Source organism: Cavia porcellus, unplaced genomic scaffold (assembly GCF_034190915.1).
Source record: "Cavia porcellus strain 051 isolate PalLab524CR breed Dunkin Hartley unplaced genomic scaffold, mCavPor4.1 scaffold_22, whole genome shotgun sequence".
Lineage (NCBI taxonomy): Eukaryota > Metazoa > Chordata > Mammalia > Rodentia > Caviidae > Cavia > Cavia porcellus.
In genome coordinates this window covers 23,839,564-23,860,537 of record NW_026947505.1, presented here as the reverse complement: position 1 = coordinate 23,860,537, position 20,974 = coordinate 23,839,564, and the positions used below count along the sequence as shown (strand labels likewise).

Here is a 20,974-nt window from a genome sequence, read left to right as displayed (position 1 = left end):
TCTATGTTAGACGGAGAAACAGAACAAAGCAGGACAGAACTAAACTTTTTCCTAAAGACATATAAAACTAAAAAGACATAAATCTGCTGTATAAGGGATTCTACCATGGTCACTGTGCTGTTTCTTGTTATCATCAACAGAATTGGCTATATCATCAGATAAAGTATAACTGAACATATCAGTACATAACAGGATTAACAGAAATATAACTTTGTAGATAGTGTAGAGCTACAAAAACAGGTAGTAATCAAATCAGAATGGATATTGTAGTGAATCATTGTCATTTTCAGTATAGTTGTCTATACTCCTCAACTTGAAACCATCAATCTTAGTTTTGAATAAAATCTGTCAATAATAAGCAGCAATTAAACAAGTCAGATTTAACTAAGATCAGTCATGATCCAACAATATAAGTCATACAGGGATCCTGATTGAGTTAATAGGAAATTAAAGATGACCACTGTGCTATGCCCTGATACCTTTGGAAGAGCTGTCTGTGCCCCTCAGATCCAGTGTTTGTATACAAACTAGGACAGAACAAGTTCCAACCAAACAGAGTGGTGCGAGTAATAGGGGTTTTAATTCCTGATACACTAGTAGCTATATATTCTGCTGGGTTTTTTTTTTAAAGACTATTCCTCCCCTTTACTCCCCCAGAATGAACTGTGCATTTTTGTGTTGCCCCAACACTCATGGTTTTGTATTGGGGGGCAACCTGCTATTTATCTAAGTGTTTCTGAATTTTCTCACTCCTGGGCTGGATTTCTAGTTGTTTTTCTTCATTTATTAAAGCCTGTCTGTTCAACCTATCCATAAATACTGGTCTAGCTACCCCTATTACTCTCTGGTTCCCTATCACATCAAGTTCCGTTTTCTCATGTTTGATTTTGGTCCATATAACCTTCTTCAGGCTAATTATATTTCTTATAAAGAGCCTCTCGGTGGACCCTATCTCTTGATCCGCTCTGTCAACAATTCTCTCTTTTCCCTTAAGGTTACTGTATCTAGGCCATCTATATTAGAAATTATATCCAGCCTTCTTTGCTTCATTTCTGTTGAGCTCTTTTTCTATCATTAGTTGTCAGTTTGTCTTCTTCATTTCGCTTTCTGCTCCATTCATTGTGGCCTCTCTGCCACTGTTTCTGGAATCCTGGTACTTTTCTCTTTTAGAATGTCCTGCAGTATTCTCTGTAGAGTTGGATTGGTGGTTGCAAATTCCCCTAGTTCCTCTTCATCTTGGAAGCACCTGGTTTTTCCATTAATTTCTAGGGACAGTTGTACAGGATATATCAATCTTGAATGGAGGTTATTGTCTTTCAAAGCTTGGATTATTTTGCCCCATGCTCTTCGTGATTTGATGATTTGTGCCAAGAAGTCTGCTGTAATTCTGATGGGTATTCCCTTGTAAGTGATCTATTTCTTGTCTCTGACGGCTTTTAATATTCTTAATGTTATTTTGGATTTCTGGAATTTTGATTATTATATGCCTGCGTGTAGTTCTGTTTGGATTGTAGATGGCTGGAGATCTGTATGCCTCATATATCTGAGCATCTTTACCTTTTCCTATGTTTGTGAAGTTCTCCTTGAGTATTTCTGTGAATAGCCTTTGCAGTTCCTTTGTTTGTATTCCTGCTTTTTCCTTTACATTCTTGATTTTTAAGTCATAGATATTATCATCTTCTAGCTTTTGTATTGTTACTGCTTGTTTCCTTGTTATTTTTAAGAAGTTTTTCCTTTCATGCTCCCACATTACAAACCTGTCCTCCAGTTCAGATAATCTATTCTTAGTTTCTTTCAAGCTGTTACGCCAGCTTTCAATAGAGGTTTTAGTTTCCTGGTAATCTCTGAACCTGCTTCATGTATTCTATGTTTTCTCTATTTTCTCCATCAAACAATTCTCCCGTTTTTTTCTGTTCTTCCATTCCACCATCTGTTTCTTCTTGGGAGGTGCTTAGCATTTCTTTAACTACTCTACTTATATCTTGCTTTACTTGGTTAAATACTTCATTTTTGAACTCATCTATGAGGTCCCTGAGATACTGCTTTACGTCTATTGGTGCCATACCTGATATTGAATGTTTTGTGTCCTCGTTCTCCTTTGCATTTACCTTTCCTGGATCAGTGTTCTCAGGATTGGGGACCGAGGACCCTTTCTTGTTGCCTCCTCTTCTCATGTTTTCTGTTCCTTCCATATAGGCGTATATAGGAGGCCCAGTTTCTTTGTCAGTTCTCCACCCCTAATCTTACAAAATTTTAAATTTCTACACTAACACTTGGCAGGTACCATAGCAAATATGTATTTTTAATCTGAAAATCTCTTCCAGTTAGATCAATTTCTAATCACTTTAATTAAGAGCTGAGAATCCTTAACTGTTGGTGACTATTCAATCAAAAAATTTTACTGAAGTCTTCTAAAAGCCAGTATTTATCAATTAGGCCAGGATGAGAAAACTTTTTCAATGATAGGTAAGATAGTATCTTAAGGTTTCTGTTATGATTTGAATGTAGTTTCATGTACAAAAAATTTGTTTCAATACAAACTTTCATGTATTAAAAAGCTAGTCCCCAATATGCAGTGGGGATTTAAAGGATGATACCCAGTGAGGTCATTGGGGATGCTGCCCTCAGAAGAAAGTATGGTACAGTTTTTCTTCATACAACACTTGGGTAGTCCTTCCCCAAAAGACTGTTATGCAAACCCAAACCTGGCTCTACTCTTGGTTTTCTGGCTTCATGCCTCACCATGTGAAAACTTGCTCTTCTGCCATTCAATATAATGTGACATAGCCAAGAGAACTAAGACCATGCAGGGCCACCAGCACTCAGGACTCTGAGAGAGGAAGATCACTTTGAGTTTGCAGCCAGCCTAAGCTACATGCCATCTCAAACAAACAAATTAGCTAAGCCCATGCAGGTACCATATCCTTAAATCTCCAAAACTGTGAGCCAAATAAACTTTTCTTCATACACAGCCTGCCTTAGGTAGTTTGCTATAAGGACAAGGGCTACAGAGGATCATACATACCATTTTTATAATAACAAGCACTAAGCTCTGCTCTTTATAGCAGAACAGTAACAAGTAAGTTGCATATGAATGGGAAAGATGTGTTTCAACCAAACTTAAAGTGATCCCGCCACTGAGTCTGAGGAACATTCTCCATCCTACAGATTCATGTTTTATGTTTTTGATAAACACGGTACTCTCATTTTGGAGAGTATTTTCATATCCTACCTATGCACTGAGTCCCCTTACCCAAATTTAGCAACATGATGTATTTCATGTTTATTATTTCATGCAAAAATTTTGCAAATTTGGTATCTTTCCCAATTTGAGCAATATTAAAGGAATCTCACTGTGACCTTGGAAGAGCCCAACACAGAGCTTGCTATGGGTTATATTCCAGAGAACCATCAACATCTTGCTCATGTGCAGGTTACTCTGTGCTTCTGATGTTGTTGCCTCTTTGACTAATGAAAGTAAGGGGAACTGTAACTGAAAAGCAATCCAGTACATCTTTCTCCACATAATTATTTAAGGTCCCCAAGTACAGCTCAGGATACCTTAAACCCCCAAAGAAATTAAAAACATCATTCCTATAAACAGCACTATTTTGATACATTCAATTCAAGATAAGCAAGTTAACCAGATATTTATTTCTCTTTTCTTTCTCCTGTTAGGATAATAATGGTCCTTTAAAGGAAAAAAAGAAGAGCAAAGGTACAAAAACTGACAGCATGAAGTAGAATGGGGAGAAGAATAGAAGACGAATCAGCAGGTAAGATGTAATAAACTTCCACAAAATGGAAATGTGTTAAAAGGATTAGTAAATGACAGAACAAAAAGAAAATAACGAGCCATAGCACACACAGAAGATACCATATAGTCAGTAGAGAAATGTGTCGTGTATAATTTCAGTGTTCTACCATTCAAAATCAAGGTTATTAAAGAAGAAAGGAGCAGCAGAAGGAAAACTAATGGTTCTCCTATTACAAATTAGTAAATAATGTCTAAAGTCCAAGTAACAGCAGTCTAAAAATTACCAGTAATATGAAGATAATCACCAGACGAACAAAAATGTTCTGAATTAAAATGTTTTTCTTCAGGGGATAATCAAGAACATATTCATCTTGTTTTCATGTTAGTGAAGTCTGTCAAACAAAACTTGATGACTTTTATTTAAATAGATAATTACAGTCATTTCCATGGCTTTTACTAAAGCTTTTTGTGTTCTACATTATAGATGCTTGAATTCTTAAGTAATTATAAATAACCTGATTGTTTATAAACAGATATTATGAAAATTGCAAAGTATCATGGTGAAATACATGTTACAAAAATATAATATACAAAAATATTGGAAGATACAACATGGTACATCAGTTTTAGTTCAGCACCTTTGCTAGGCAGAACTCTTGATAATTCCCAAGATTTCTTCCCACTAGAGGGAAGAAGTTCTGTTAAGCCTCTCTCCAAATAATCCTGCATTGTTGTATGTGAGTGGAATTTATAAATCTGATGGGGTAGTAACTTCTGATAACTGTTACAGAAGTCTCCATTGTAGCAGCCTGGAAACAACAACCTGCTGGCTTTGAAGAAGTAAACTGCTGTGAGACAGTTTAATGGCTCTAAAGACCTAAGAGAAACTGAGAATAACACCGGTCTAATGAGAGCCTAGAGCTTAAACCATGGAAATTATGAAATACATGCTGCTTCAAATCACAAGCTAAGTTTATGGCAATGTGTTACACAGATACAGAAATCTAATATGACAAAAATTTTCTTTCATTTTCTAACTTGTGTCATAGATTTTTAAAATTCATATTTCTGAGAAAATTATTTTTATTAGTCATTTAAATTCAATTTTTAAAATATCACTGGGTATGGTGGCACACTGGTGTAAACCCACCACTTGGGAGACTGAGGCAGGAGAATCACATTGAGTTCAAGGCCAGCATAAAACATGCAGCAAGACCCTGTCTCTAAAGAAAAAACAAAACAAAACTTTATTTTTCCCAAATAATTTTAAAAGTGAAAACAGAAATTCAGTATTTTGCATATAGGAAAAAAACCCAGGTTTGCTTTACTAATAAAGTCATTTTAATCAGCATGTTATTTACCAACTTTAATACCTGATACCAGGAAGACAGTAAGATTATGTGGTTAAGAATATGCAATACAGTATATCTTTCCCAGAAATGAAAATCCTGTCTTTTCAGAAAAACAAGACACAGGCCAGGTGTGGTGGTACATTCCTATACCCCTAGTACTTGAGAGGTTGATGCAGAAGGGTCACTGAGTTCAAGGCCAGCCAAGGGTACATAGTGAACTACACAGTGAGAAACTACCTCAAAAAAGAAAAAAAGGTAGGGCCAGGAGTTTAGCACACAGGCACAAGCACCTGCCTGGCAAACATGATGTCGTAAGTTTGACCCCTGGTACCTGAGTGAAGAAGGGGCAGGTATCAGAAGAGTAATGTTTATTTTTCTAAAAACTATAAATCAGAAATATGCAAACATCTAAAAAGATCAAGTTTCATGAGGAAACAGAAGAAATCCTCTAGTTAAAAAATAAATACAAATGATGCTAGAATTAAATTTTTTAAAGACTATAATAAAAGCTAAAAGTCCTACCACGCCAGAACTAAATTTTTGAAAGGTGCTAACAAAAGGGACTGCAAATGTAGCTCAGTGGTATACCATGTGCTTAACAGGTTCAATTCCATCATTTTTAAAGTGCTAACAAAAATTTTATAAACATACAAATGTTTATATGCTTTATAATTATCCTTTCCTATGAACTTTATCCCTTTTAACATACATTTTACACTAAGCAGGATATTCTTTTATAAGCACAGTAAATGTGTAAGAACATTAGTTTTCAGAACTTTAAAAGGAAACTATCTTAGAATCTAGATTAATTTAAAATTGCATTATAATTTAAAACTGGTAATCAACTGTCCTTCACCCAAATAAAAGTATTAAAGTACTATGTTTAAAAAATGTATTTCTATAGGTTCTTAATTCAAACACACGCATTTATATGTCCACTCCAAATCACTAGAATACAGGTAGTCTTCAGTGTAAGCCAAGATGGATGGAGTATGTCAACTACAAGGCCCCCTTCAGATGACAACTAAAAACCTTAGACTGAATATAAAGGGCAAGTACTGCTCCTGAGGACTTAAAAAAAATGAAACAGTAGGCAAAGTGGAGGTTGATGTCAGACCTAAACACCAACCAGTACAGTAGCGGACTGGGTAGGGGGAGGTAAATTTCATAGTTTCACCACAGTCTCCACTGCTCTGAATCATTGATCACCATAGCCAAAGGCAAAAATGAGGATGTATCTCCTTTATCTAGTCAGGCACCATATAAAAGGAGTCCTCTGTGTAGTCAGGAACCAGGAAGAGGGAGGCTCTTTTTCCTTCTTTTCTCTTCCGACCTTGCCAATGGTTTGAAGTCAGTCCCTGTTACCACATTAATATTTTAAGTGTCCAGATACTAAGAAGTTGAGAGAAACAAAGAAATGGTGTTCCTATCATCCAAAAAAAATTAGGTATGGGGGTTTCAATTTTCTTCTCTCACACTACTTCATTTTGAAGTCTCAGCCTGGAGAGAAAACTGATTTCGGGGGAGAGGGGGTGTCAAGGAAAAGAGACAAAAGTGCCCTGTGATCTACAGAGTACATAAGAATCCCAGAGAGAGAAGATCCCTTAATTCTGTGTGAACTGAGGTCCTGAGTTCACCCTGGAATGTTCCGCATGCAGCAAACCCAAGAAAAACACTGCTAAGGCTCTAAAGAACTAAAATTCATGTCAACCACTACCCAATTCCTACAGTAACTCATGAAGTGGTACGTGTGTTGGGCACACTCAAAGAGAAGAACAAATGCTTTCAAAACTGAATTGATGGTGAAAATACACCAAAAGGTAAGACACAACTTGCATCCTCGTATTAACTAAGTCCTTTCCCCAGCAAAACCAACATTTTTCCAAGGACTTAATGTCTGACAACTTACTGAAAATGTCCAGAATGCAAGTAAAACTTACTCAACAGTCTAAAACATACATGCACACACAATACTCCAGAAATCTGTCCCAAGAGTAAACGAAAAGACTTAAGAAAGGCCAATACCAAAATTCCAACAATACTGGATTTAAAGACCTTATAGAAGTAGTCATTGTCTCCAGTAAGGTAAATACTCTTCAAATAAATGCAGATAGAAACTTTTAGCAAAAATAAAGAAAGGAAGAAACCAAATGAACATTTTAAAATTTAAAAATACAAAATCTGGAAGGAGGTAGAAAGCAGACATACAAGAGCAACAAATCTTTACTAGTGACTTAACTGTAGTGAAAGGCTATCATGATTATCAATACATCTGTATAAGATAATTTTTAGAAATATAACCTACATGATGAGGAAGAGAAATTCAGTAAGGTATAGTAAGATATATAGTAAGTAAACTTGATACATTACTAACAGGAGTATCAAAGGTCTGAATATGTTGAATAACACATAAACAATAATTGTAACTTTATAAATGTAAGAATTGGCCACACTCAGTGAACTCCAATGGGCTAGAAGGGGCTTGAATTCAGTTCCAACATGAGTTGAAACCCAGTGCACAAGGAAGCTTTGCAAGGTCGCTCCCAGGCAATAAGACCACATCCTGCGTCCCAAATCACCGGAGGACACACGGGAGGTTTACCATGGGCCATATTCAAGGACCTATGAACAGCTAGCAGGGGCCTGAATTCAGTCCTGAAAGCCCAATGTGCCCAAATTGAATCCTTGCGCACAGGGAAGCCTTTGGTAAGCATCCCAAATCACCAGGGAAAATGCACAGGAGGTCCCAGGGGCCTAAGTGAGCCAAGACCAGCAACCTCCAAGTGGCTAGCAGTTGTCTACCTTCTGCCCTGGGAGCCAAAAGTGGACCAGGTGATTCCCAGCACATAAGGGAAGCTTTTGAATATCACTCAAAACCAAGAAATACAGGAAAATGACAAAAAAAAAAAAAAAGCAAAACACAATCTCAAATTTCCAGCCCAATCTAAGCAATCCTAAGAGACATGGACACAGAAGTAAATGTACACCATATACCTGAAATTCCTGAAATGATAACAACTGAAGTAAAGAAACAACTCCAGGAAACTATAAAAGAACTAATACCAGAAATTATCTCCCAGGTAAAAGAAGAAATGATAAATGTAATGAAAAAAATGCTAAACACATCTAAAGAAGACATAGTTAAAAAATTAAAGGAAAAATGCAAATGGAAACCCTGAATGAACAATATCAGAAACTAACAATGCATGAAGCAGGTTCAAAGAGATATACAGGAAATCAAAAATTCCATCAAAAGTTGGCAAAACACACCTCAACAAAGGGAATTTCAGACCTCGAAGACAAGATTGCAACTAGTGAATAAAAGGAATGATCTTTTAAAAATAACAAGGAATCAGGAAATAACAATTCAACACCTGCAAGATAATACAAAGATAAACAACATAAGATTAATAGGTATAAGCGAAAAAGAAAATGATAACACAAATGATACCAAGATGCTATTTATAGAAGTAATAGCTGAAAATTTCCCAAACATGAGAATGGAAACTGACATACAGATTAGTAAAGCATATAGAATTCCAAATAGCCATAACCAAAATAAAACTACACCCAGACATATAATAATAAACAACCCAGAAATCCAACATAAGAATACAATATGAAAAGCTGCTAGAGAGAAGAAACAAATCACCTATAAAGGAAAGCCTATTAGAATTACAGCAGACTTCTCAACACACACAATGAAGTCAAGAAGAGCATGGAGTGAAGTATTTCAGATCCTAAGGGAAAACGACTTCCAACCTAGACTGAGCTGGCCTGCAAAACTGTCCTTCAAAATGGATGGAGAAATAAGATATTTCCACGACAAAGAATAGCTGAAGAACACCAAAACAACCCTGCACAGAATACTGAAAGACACGCTAGACACACATAGGAAAAGAACCATTAAGCAAGGCAAACAAACAGAATGGAAAGCTACAGAATCAACAGCAGAATGACAACATGTTAAAAGTAAATCAATAGAGTTCAGTTACAATGATTAATGTAAATGGCCTCAATTCATCAATTCAAAGAAACAGACTGGCAGAACGGATCAAGAAACAACATCCAACTATACGCTGTATACAGGAAAGCTTTCTAACTCAAAAGGAAACTCATAGACTGAAAGCAAAAGAATGGGAAATAATACTCCATAAAACAGGATCCCCCAAAAAAGCAGGGGTAGCTATTCTGTTTGCAGACAATATGAACTTCAAACCAAGAATGATCCAAAGAGATAAAGAAAGTCAATACACACTAGTTAGGGGAAAACTTCAAGAGGAAGAGATAACAATATATATCCACCAAATTCGGAAGCACACAGCTATACAAAACAAGTATTAACAGAAATGAAAAAAATAAATAAGCAAAACTACAATTATAACAGGAAATCTTAACACGCCACTGACACAAAGGGACGGATCAACTAGACAGAAATCGGCAAAGAAATAACAGAACCAAATCACACCTGTGAACAAATGGATTCGGTGGACATACACAGTATTCCACCCAATAACAACAGAATATACATTCTTCTCAGGAGCACAGGTAATGTTCTCTAAAATAGACCATATACTAGCCCACAGAACATACTTAAGTAAATACACAAGAACTGAAATTATCCCATGCATGTTATCAGATTACAGCACTGTGAAACTAGAAATTAATGACAAAAGAAACGAAAAAATCCCACAAACACATAGAAATTTAATAATACACTCCTGAGCAATCGGTTGGTCACAGAGGAAATTAAAGAAGAAATTAAAAAATATCTACCAGCAAACGAAAATACAAATACATCTTACCAGAACTGTGAGACACAATGAAAGCAGTCCTCAGAGAAAATTTATTGCTATCAATTCCCACATCAGAAAAACAGAAGGAACCCAAATAAACAATCTGATGCTATACCTCAAACATGTAGAAAAAGAAGAGCAAGTCAAGCCCGAGGCCAAAAGAAGGGAGGAAATTATAAATGTCAGAGCAGAAATCAATGCAATAGAAAGGAAGAAAACAATACAGAGTCAAATCAGAGTTGGTTCTTTTAAAGAATAAAATTAATAAGCCCCAGTCAACCTTATTTTTAAAAAGACAGAAAAAAACTCAAATTCATGCAAAAAGGAATGAAAAGGGTAATATCACTACAGATCTATGGAAATACAGAAGATCATCAATCCCTATTTCAAAAACCTCTATTCTCATAGGCTTGATAACACAGAAGAAGTGGACAGATTCCTAGAAACATATGAATTACCAAAGCTGAGTCAAGAAAATGTAAAATTGCTGAATAACCCAATTTCAATTAACGAAATTGAAAACGTAATTAAATCCTTACCAACAAAGAAAAGCCCAGGTCCAGACAGATCTCTGTGGAATTCTACAAGAAATTCAAGGAAGATTTAAGGCTGACATTCCTCAAACTCTTGAATGAAACTGAAAGGCAAGCAATTCTCCCTAACTCATTCCTGGAAACACATATTACTCTAATACCAAAAACTGAGAAAGACCCAACCAAAAAAAGAACTACAGGCCAATCTCCCTAATGAACATAGATGCAAAAATTCTCAATACAATATTGGCAAACAATTGCAGAAAATCATCAAGAAGATTTTACACCACGACCAAGTGGGATTTATCCCAGGAATGCAGGGACGGTTTAACATACACAAATAAATAAATGTAATCCATCATATTAATACAGCCAAAAATAAGAACCACATGATCATTTTTATAGATGCAGAAAGAGCTTTTGATAAGGTCCAGCACTTACTCATGATAAGAACCTTACAGAAAATTGGAATAGATGGTCTTTAATTCAGGATGATAAAAAACATCTATGACAAACCAACAGCTAGCATCATATCTAATACCCAAAAAAAGAAAGCCTTTACCCTAAAATCAGGAACAAGACAAGGATGTCTATTATCACCATTCCTATTCAACATAGTTCTGGAAACATTAGCTAGATCAATTAGACAAGAGAGAGAAATAAAACATGTAAGATAGGAAAAAAAGTTAAATTATCATTATTTGCAGACGATATGATACTCTACATAAAGACCCCCAAAAACTCCATTGAAAGACTCCTAAGTATAATAAATTCAGTAATGTAGCTGGATACAAAGTCAACTCTCAAAAATCAATAGCACAACAACAAAATCACTGAGAAGGGAAGCCACATCCATCACAATAGTATCCAAAAAATGAAATACTTAGGACTTAATCTAACAAAAGTAAAGTATCTACTAGGGAAAATTATAATACCCTGAAAAAGAAATTGAAGAGGATCTCAGAAAATGGAAAGACATCCCTTGTTCATGGATAGGAAGAACAACATTGTGAAAATGGCCATTCTCCCAAAATTGTTATAGAGGTTTAATGCAATCCCAATCAAAATACCACTAGCATACCTCACAGATCTAGAGAAATCACTCCTAAAATTCATCCGGACCCAGAAGACACCCAGCATAGCAAAGGCAATTCTAAGCAACAACTAAAGCAAGGCAGGAGGCATCACAACCCCTGACTTGAAGTTATACTACAAAGCTACTATAATAAAATCAGCATGATACTGGAATAAAAACTAACATGAAGATCAATGGAATAGATTAGAAGATACAACAACTACCTTTGATAAAGGAGCCAAACACGTTCACTGGAAGACAGATAGTCTTTTTAATAAATGATGCTGGAAAAATTGGGTAGACATATGACAGAAACTAAAAGTACAGCCATGCCTATCACCATGTACTAAACTAAAGTCTAAATGGATCAAAGATCTAAATATTAAAACAGAAACACTAAATCTGCTGGAAGACAAAATAGGGAGAAATCTTGAAGACATACGGGTAGGCAGAGAATTCATGAACAAGAATCAAACCGCATGCAAAATACTACACAGAATCAATAACTGGGATCAGTCCTATTAAAGAGTTTTTGCATGTCGAAAGAAATCACCAGCGTAATGAAAAGAAAACCCACAAATTGGGAAAAAAAATCTTAGTGAACTGTACCTCAGACAAAGAACTTCTGTCTAAACATACAAAGAATTAAAAAAAAATCAGATTTCCAAAATTCAAAGACCCATTCCAGAAATGGGCATCTGACATGAATACACAGTTCTTAGATGAAGAAATACAAATGGCAAATAAATACATGAAAAAATGTCCAGCATCATTGGTCATTAGAGAAATGCAAATCAAAACAACACTGAGATTCCATCTCACTACAGAAAGAATGGCCAGGATAAAGAAAACTACCAACAACAAATGCTAAAGTTCTATAATATCTAAATATCTCTAATATCTAAAGTTCTATAAACACACTTAGGATAGCTAAGATGAATTGTGCTACAAATTCTAGAAGTTCTTGGAAAAAAATAGTAAACATTCATAGGATTAGAACAATTGTGCATATTATTGTATGGTGATCTGAGGAACTTTTGAAGATCATTATGTAAAATAATAATCCTAGTTATGCTCATACCACATTGAAGGCCTATATTGTCAGTGTTTTGGGCTCTTTGCTATTTTTGTCTTTTTTGTTTCGTGTTTTTATAGGAATTAGTTTTGTTTTGTTTTGCTCTTCCCTCTAATACAGAAAGGATAGGTATACATATACTCATATATGCATAGAACTTCTAAACAGTTTATGAGAATCAATTATATAATGCATGATGAAATGAACAGCTACTTTGAAGAAAAAGGACACTAAGTTATCCAGTGCTGATTCCATAGCATCCTGCTGTGAAATCTAGCAAAACTATTATTCTTTGTTCAGAGTGGTTTCAGTCTATTTTGTATTGTTTAATTTCAACACACATAAAGGTATTCTCTATTTTAAAGAGAACGAGAGACATTATGACAGCCGTTGCTGACTTCCCTATTGTCTGGTTTTGAAGACCTAAAATGCCTCCATCATCATGTTCTGATCAGTTTAATACTATTTTGTTTTGTATGAATTCATTGTGTGTGAAGATATAAACAACTATTCAGAAGAAAACAAGAGACAATACGATAAACAGTGAAGATCTCCTGTTATCTTGCTTTGAAATGTCTCTTACATTATTTTCTTCTGATTTGTTTTGTTATGTTTAATTTTATCCTCTTTGAAATAAATTTAAAAAAAAAAATGTAGGAATTTTTCCTACAAGGCCAGGAATGGTGACACATGCCAGCACTCAGGAGGCTGAGTCAGGAAGATCAGCACAAGGTCAAGGCCAGTCTGAACTACCAAGCAAGACTCTGTCTCAAAAAACACAAGAACAAAAACAATAAGAACAACAACTAAAAACCCAATGGACCAGTAAGGCAGCAGGGAGCTAAACACCAGGGAGCTCATTTCTGCTGAATTTATGCTTTGCTTATAATTCCAGCACTTGGGAAGCTGAGGCCGGAGGATTGCCGTAACTTCGAGGCCAGTCTGGGCTACATAATGAGTTTAGGACCAGCCTAAATTACATAGTGAGACCCTGTCTTAAAAAATAAATAAATAAAATAAAATAAATGAGTAAATATCTTCCACAATGCCTCTAACAGTTACATATTAGGTTTTTATGGGTTCAAAAGGTTCAAAATGAAATAACCAAATGTAAGTTAGCAAAATTACCCAACTTTCTCATAATTAAATTCAATGGAATGCAGACCAACTTTACTTATACATGTGTCATGGCAAAACCATAATGATACAAAGTATTCCCCTCCAGAATTTTTCTTTTTATAGCTTTTCAGTCCTGTCTTCATAACCTTATGCTAATCATCAAGGACATAAAATTTAATGCAGCAGGATGTTTCACTCTGCAATAATGTCCAATAATAATTTGTGGTATTGCATAATAAAAGTTATCTTTTATATATTTTTAAAATTTTATTTGAAACTTAATTAGTAATATTCTATTATCAAGGTATCATCAATTAAAAAACTAAAAGAATTAGGGAATACAAAACAAAATTCCACTGATTTAGTAAGTTATTAAATTTTAATAATGACTTAGGTGGAATCAAGCCAACATTCACAGACTAGCTAATGAAAACAAGCACAATATTACACCCTTTAGAACACTAAACACATGTGCGCGCACGCGCACACACACACACACACACACACACAGGGACACTCCTTGCATTTAACAATCTTCTTGAAGTGGTAGGAAAAAGTCTTATACACATATTATTATCAGAGATATTGAGTAACTCTGATCTACCATTATTTACTCTGATAATTATCTAATGATTCCAAAGCTGTCTAAAATGCAATCACAGGTAACTGCAGACACATTTATTTGAGTATGCATATTAAACTTAAACCATTAGTAACTGCATATCTCTTGTTATTCTCTCCTCACGCGCTTGTATTCATCTAATTGAAAAACTTGAGGATTCAGGAACATCAATTTTACTTCATGAAAACAGGAGCAAACGACATAAATTCAGTGCCAAAGTAAATGAGGAATAAAAGCTAATATAAAAACAAAGCTTTGTAAATAAGGAAGGAAGAGGTGTTTGTCTTGGCTACATTTTTCTTGTTGAGACAAAATACCTGATGCCCAAAATTAGGGAAGGAAAGATATATTCAGCTTACAGTGTTCTAGAGGTTTCAGTCCTTACTCAGATGGCTCCAAGGCAGGGTGGCATGGCTGAGGAGCAGCCGTTCATGTCAGCCCCAAATGGCAAGGGCAAAAAGGGCAAAAAGGGGGCAAGGTACACCTCTTTGCTTCCTCTGCATTTCTAGGCCGGTTAGCCATTCTTGGGCAGGTACAGCACTTACACTGCCAATCGCAGTGCTAGACAACAAACCAATCACAAACGTTAAGACTCTGCAGCCTCCATGACTGCAGGTGGTTTTAGGGCAACATTTAAACAAACCACAACAGTGAAGGAAGGAAAGAGAAATGGGAAAAAAGAAGAATCAAGATATATTACATAATGATGGATGTGATCATTATGTGTATCTAAATTATACCAATAAACTTAAAAAATTGCTACAGGAAGAGGTTATCTAAACTATAAAGAAAATACACAACTAATTGTAAAACAGAAAAAGCACAATTTAATGAAGGAGCTGGTCATAGTGGCACACATTTGTAATCCCAGCATTTAGGAGGCTGAGGAACATGGATCACAAATTCAGGGCTACCTGAAAACTTTGAAAGATCCTGTCTCAAAACAGGGCTGGGAATGTAACTCAGTACAAAAGCCCTAGATTCAATCCCCAATAGTCAAAAAAAAAAGAAACAGAAAAAGAAAAAAGAAAAAGGGGGGAGGAGGTAGGAAGAGAGGGAAGAAAAGGAGGAGAAAAAAACATTTAATCAAGTAAATGAAAGTGAAGTGGGCTAACTGGGAAAAGACCATTTCTGTTACAATTCTACTTCTACACTTAGACTTATAATACATGCATCAACAATTTTTATAATAATTACAAAAAAAGATGGAAGAAGTATCTATTTCCCAATGGGAATACATTAGAAACTGAACCAAACACTGTGTTTTCCTATCTAAAAATCACCTGAGTTCCAAAACCAACAAGACACTAGAATATATAGTACACAGCTTCCTATATAGTAAACATTCCCATTTCACTGCATCATGAAAATGCATTGTATGTAAGTATACTTATATAGGCTGTAACATTTATAGCCTTATACTGTCTTATAAAAATTTTCAGATGGGCATGATGGTGCACTCCTGTAATTGAAGGGAGCCTGGGCTACAGCGTGTGTTGAAGGCCAGCATAAACTCCATAGCAAAACACTTTCTCTGCTCTTCTCCCAAAAAAAAAAACCCTTTAAATCCAAGCTCAAAAACCTATACAGATGAAGAATAAGGCATGTAAAAGCATTTTAAGAGTACAAAGTGATTTAGATAAAATTGTTGTTTAAAAAAATTAAACAATTTAGTAACCTTAAATATATACATATGTATAAGAACGAAAGAATATTGCAAATTTAAAAACCAATTAAAATGACAACAAATCAAAAGAGAAGCAAAAGTATTAACAGAATTTAAAGGGTGGAAAAGATGCTTGATTTTTAAAATAACTCACTGGAAAACAAAATAACTCAATGGATTTTATGACTGGTAAGGTATGGATGAAACAAAGGCATCTAGAAGTAACACGTTTTGAGTCTGGATACTTGGGAACATGGTTTTAGTACTGACATAAATAGATACTTAACAGTCAATTATCTAAAGTAATAAGAACTGTGGGAATAATAAAACCCAAAATGTGTAATTGTTATTGTAAAAAAGAGAGGAAAAGAAAGTGTTCTAAAGGATATAGCTGCATGTATATTTAAATGTGTAAGATAGAAAACCGTATTACTAAGTTTTTGTTGGATCACTGAACAGAACTGTTTGCAATCTCACTGTTTGAATGTCCACTTTGTATGCTTTAATTTTGTAACTTGAACAACTATTTCTAAGATGACAATACGTAATCTATTAACTAGTGATTTCTGTTTATTTTTTGAAATTCTGTATTACTTGTACCCTTTTACTGTTTTTTTTTTCTCTTTAAGTAAAAAAAAAATTTTTTAAAGTCAATTATCTGTGAAAGAAAGTAGTTTAGACATAGGGTGATAGCAAAATGAATTCAAGTGTACATACACGAAATATACTTAGAAGAAACCAGACACAATGGCATGCCTAAAATGGCAGCACTTAGGAGGCTGGGACAGAAAGATCATCACTGTTCAAGGCCAAGCTGAACTACACAGTGAAATCTTGACTCAAAATAAACAAAATATATAAAAGATATGGGACTGAATCCTAGCACAGAAAATAAAAACTGCAAGTCATTCCTGAAGAGACATTAGTTAAGAGATAAAGAACAAATAGTGAAAGCTGTAAATGTCAGATTATAAAGCACGAGCTTACTTGCAAGGCTGTAGAAATGAAAACCAATACAGAGATTTATAAAAGATAAGCAGCTCCAGATCAAAAGAGTAAGATAGCAGAGTACTATTTTTCAGATCTAAGGGACTCTGTCAATAATTAACTGCTGAGTAACTTTATGTTCTCAATGGCCTGATAAGACTAATAATGTTCTCCTTTATGAGAGAATATGTGTGAACTTCAGGTAAGTGACAAATTCAAACTGCTAAGAGAGCCATGCTGAATAAATTATAGAACCATTATCTCTGACTCAGTTTTTGTGGACAACCAGATATTCATAGATGTGATCCAGTTTCCATAAACAAAATAAGTAAGTCTACCAACTAGCAACCATGTAAACATACAAAAGTATACAATGCGAGCCAATATGGTAAAGGCCTATAGAAACATATTATCTAACAGCATTAATGTAATAAAGTAGACTTTAATCAAAAGACAAAAGTTAACACTTAGGAGTCTACTGATCAAATAATGGTTAGATAAATCCTAAACATGAATTTTATGCAATCTTCAATACAGCTTAAGGGCTTCAAACTCTTCAAAGGAAGGTCCCTTTCTCTAAACACATTGATTAATATTAAAATAGACCAACTCTACCTTTCTCCCAAAAGCTAAGCCTCATGCTGTTTTGAGTTTGGACAAAGTATTACAAAAGTAATATGGCAATAAATGCTCATTGTGAAAACTTCAAACTATTGGATGCTCTCGTTCACTGTACCCCATATACCTACTGCTCATTTTAAAAATAACCAACATAAAAAGGCTAGTAATCACATTCCAGAATCCATTTTATACATCCTGGTGAAAATTTATTATTCTTGTTATTAGAGACTGTATTTTGTTATCTTGTTCAACTATTTTTCCAACTTTGAAAAATATGCAGAATGCAACCTAGCACATTCTTTTGAACTCATAATTTCTGTAACTTTTATCTATTTTTACCTACTATTAACGTATGCTATAATATGAAAATATTTTTCATAGAAATACCCATATCCACAACACTGTCCCCAAGCTGCAACTTTTATTTTATTTATTTTGGTCTTTTTTGAGGCAGGGTTTCACTATATGGTTCAGGCTGGCCTTGAGCTCACTTTGTAGCTCAAGCTGGACTCAAACTTGCAGTGGTCTTCCTGCCTCAGCCTCACGAGTGCTGGTGTTACAGGTGTGTGCCACAGTGCCCAGTTTCAGCTATTTTTTAAACTCCACATTCCTACAGAAACATTTTTTATAGAAAACTAAAAACACTACAATCTCCTTTAGCACTACAAATATTTTACAAAATTATTATTTTTAAACATTCAAATCATCTCCAAGAGGTAGTGTCAAGTTCTTTTACGTAAAATTTTTGGTACTAGGAATCAAACTCAGGACCTTGTGTTTGCCAGGAAGGTGCCTGTGCCACTTAGCTACATCTCCAGACCTTTAATTTTTTTTAATGAAGCTAAGAAACAAAAGACTTATTTATAGGATTAATATTTAAGAGGTTCTAAAAGACATCTTGTCAAGGTTCCTTCTGCACTTTTTTGTTAATGGTGGGTGGTGGCTGCTAAGCAGGGTGCAGATAATCTCTACCTGAAACAGGTAATGTTTCCCCATCTCTGACTTTCTGCTCGCTTCCAGGGACAGAGCTCACCAGCATGTCTATGGTTGCAGATGGATTGGCTACAGGGAGTCAACCAGTTTGGGAACAAGTATATTCAGCAGACCAAGCCCCTCACCTTGGAGCACACCATCTACCTGTACTCTCTTACTAACTACCCTTTTGGTATGAAAGTGCCCCTCAATGAAAAGGACAGCTCAGTTGCAGCCAACTTTCTATGCATGAGAGAAGAATTTGATAAAATTGGATTGAGGAAGATTATAAAACAGGTTCTGATTGTACTTGAGCACCAGCTTTCCCATATGTGACTATTACAGCTGGGAACAACTTTCTTCAAATTACCTGGTTGTGAACTTAATCCAGGAAAAGATGAAGTTGAAGGACTAAAACACTTAATGACAGAGATACTGAGTCGCCAGGATGGAGTCCTGCCAGACTGGGTCATTGATTACTGCACTGGTAACCGTGAGGCAAAATTCTCAGCCTCCTCATTATCTTTATATTCCTGCACATAAGACAAAGCTGAAGGAACATTAAGAAGTTGTTTCTGGTTCAGCTTCAAGAGAAAGCCTTGTTTGCAGTTTCTAAAAATTACAAACTGGCAGCTGCACTGCTTCAAACAAAAGTTTGAAGCATATGACAATATACCAGGATATAGACCCATCATTTCCAGTCTTCCTCACTTGTTGAGCAGGCTCAATTTTATGTACAAATAAATTCCTGCACAGAGAAAAAGCCATCTCTGTGAGCACAACTATAAACAGTATAGAAGAATAAACACGGTAGAAAAGTTAAAAAATAGAAGACATGTCTAATCCCACTTTATAAATGATAAAACCACCATCCACTGCCTTGTGTATGTATAGTTATGTCACTTCTCTGACAGTAATCTTATTAACTTTGTAGGTTCTTCATGCTTTAAAATAGGGATCTCCAACCCCCCAGACCACAGACTGACACTAGTCTGTGGCTTGTCAGCAACTAGGCCACAGGGCAGGAGGTAAAAAGCAAGCAAGTCAAGCTTCATTTGCATTTATAGCTGCCCCCATAGTTTGCATTACTGCCTGAGGTCTGATTTGTGTCAGCTCAGCAGCTGTATTAAATTTTCACAAGAACTACTCACTGACTGTTAACAGCAACATAGTTGGTATCAAGGTACCAAGGGATCCAGATTAAGGGTAAAAGAAATCTAATGCCAGATGATCTGAGATGGAGCTGCGAAAAGGATGCTACTGCTGAGAAGTAGCTACATCTTCTGACTATTTGACTGCAAACAGACCATAAGTCAATTGCTCACACTCTTATCAAAACCCTACCAATAAATAACAAGTGACTAGTAAGTTGTATCTAGTAGCAGCCTTTACTGTACAGTGCAAAATGAATTTATGTACTTCATTAGTACAACTGAATCTGGTGGCAAACTGTAAGCCAGAACTATTTATGGTCCATCCACTATTTTATTTAACACTTCCCTCTGCACCTCTTCCCCTCACTGCATACTTGTCTCAGTAAGAGTATTGGAAAGCCCACAACCTTAGCCAAAATGAGTAAAAAAATCAAGTATCACTGGAGATCTTCTTTGAAAAAGGAGAAAGATTCAATGATGAGACTTGTATAAGACTCTAACAACAAAAACCTATATTAAAAGAAAACACTAAGACCTCTACTTAATGCTGGCTATGTAAAATATCCAAAGATGCTACAAAACGTTCAAAACTGCTTTGCTGTATGGAGACAAGTACAATACCCTGCATTAAAACACAAGCCTTTGGAATCTTCCAAAAGAAAAATACATGAACACACAAAAAAACCAGAAGCCATTATTGAAGGCTACCATCTTGCCAAATGTGTCTGCACTAAGAGCATCATTCTTAGTGGCTAACTACATTGCTAAAGCTAAGAAGTTCTTTAGTATTAGTGAGGAGCTGATCTTGCCTGGTGCTAAGTCCATTTTAGGAAAGGCTACAGCTTAAAAGATGGCATGTGTTCCTCTTTTGGCTAGTACCATAACTAGACAAATTGTTGAAATAGCAGAGAATATTGAGGCATAATGTTAAGAGAGGATTAATGACTCACCATGTCACAAAAACCAGGCTGGCAAGTCTACTGATACTACAAGGCAACAATGCTTGTTTTTATGCAACGTGTTTCAGGAGGATGTGCATGACAATATACTACAATATGTGTACTTTTGTTGTTAACACCACAGCTGCAGAACTATTCCAAATTAAAAAAAAAACTATTCAAATTTTTGAATGATTACATTAAGAAATCAGAATTGGTTATTTTATACTTGTATATGCATGGACATAGTAAATGCCATGACTGAACATTCTGGTTTCACTACTTGGGACAGAGATCACTTGTGAAT

At 35.4% G+C, this 20,974-nt stretch overlaps 1 protein-coding gene and 1 pseudogene across 8 annotated transcripts in view; one reads left to right on the top strand and one right to left on the bottom strand.

Moving 5' to 3' along the window:
* Scaf8 (SR-related CTD associated factor 8) overlaps positions 1 to 20,974 on the bottom strand; it is a 232,920-nt gene that overhangs the window by 195,004 nt on the left and 16,942 nt on the right. The gene's annotated exons all lie outside the window — the stretch shown is intronic.
* LOC100714199 (cleavage and polyadenylation specificity factor subunit 5-like) lies at positions 18,657 to 19,319 on the top strand (annotated as a pseudogene).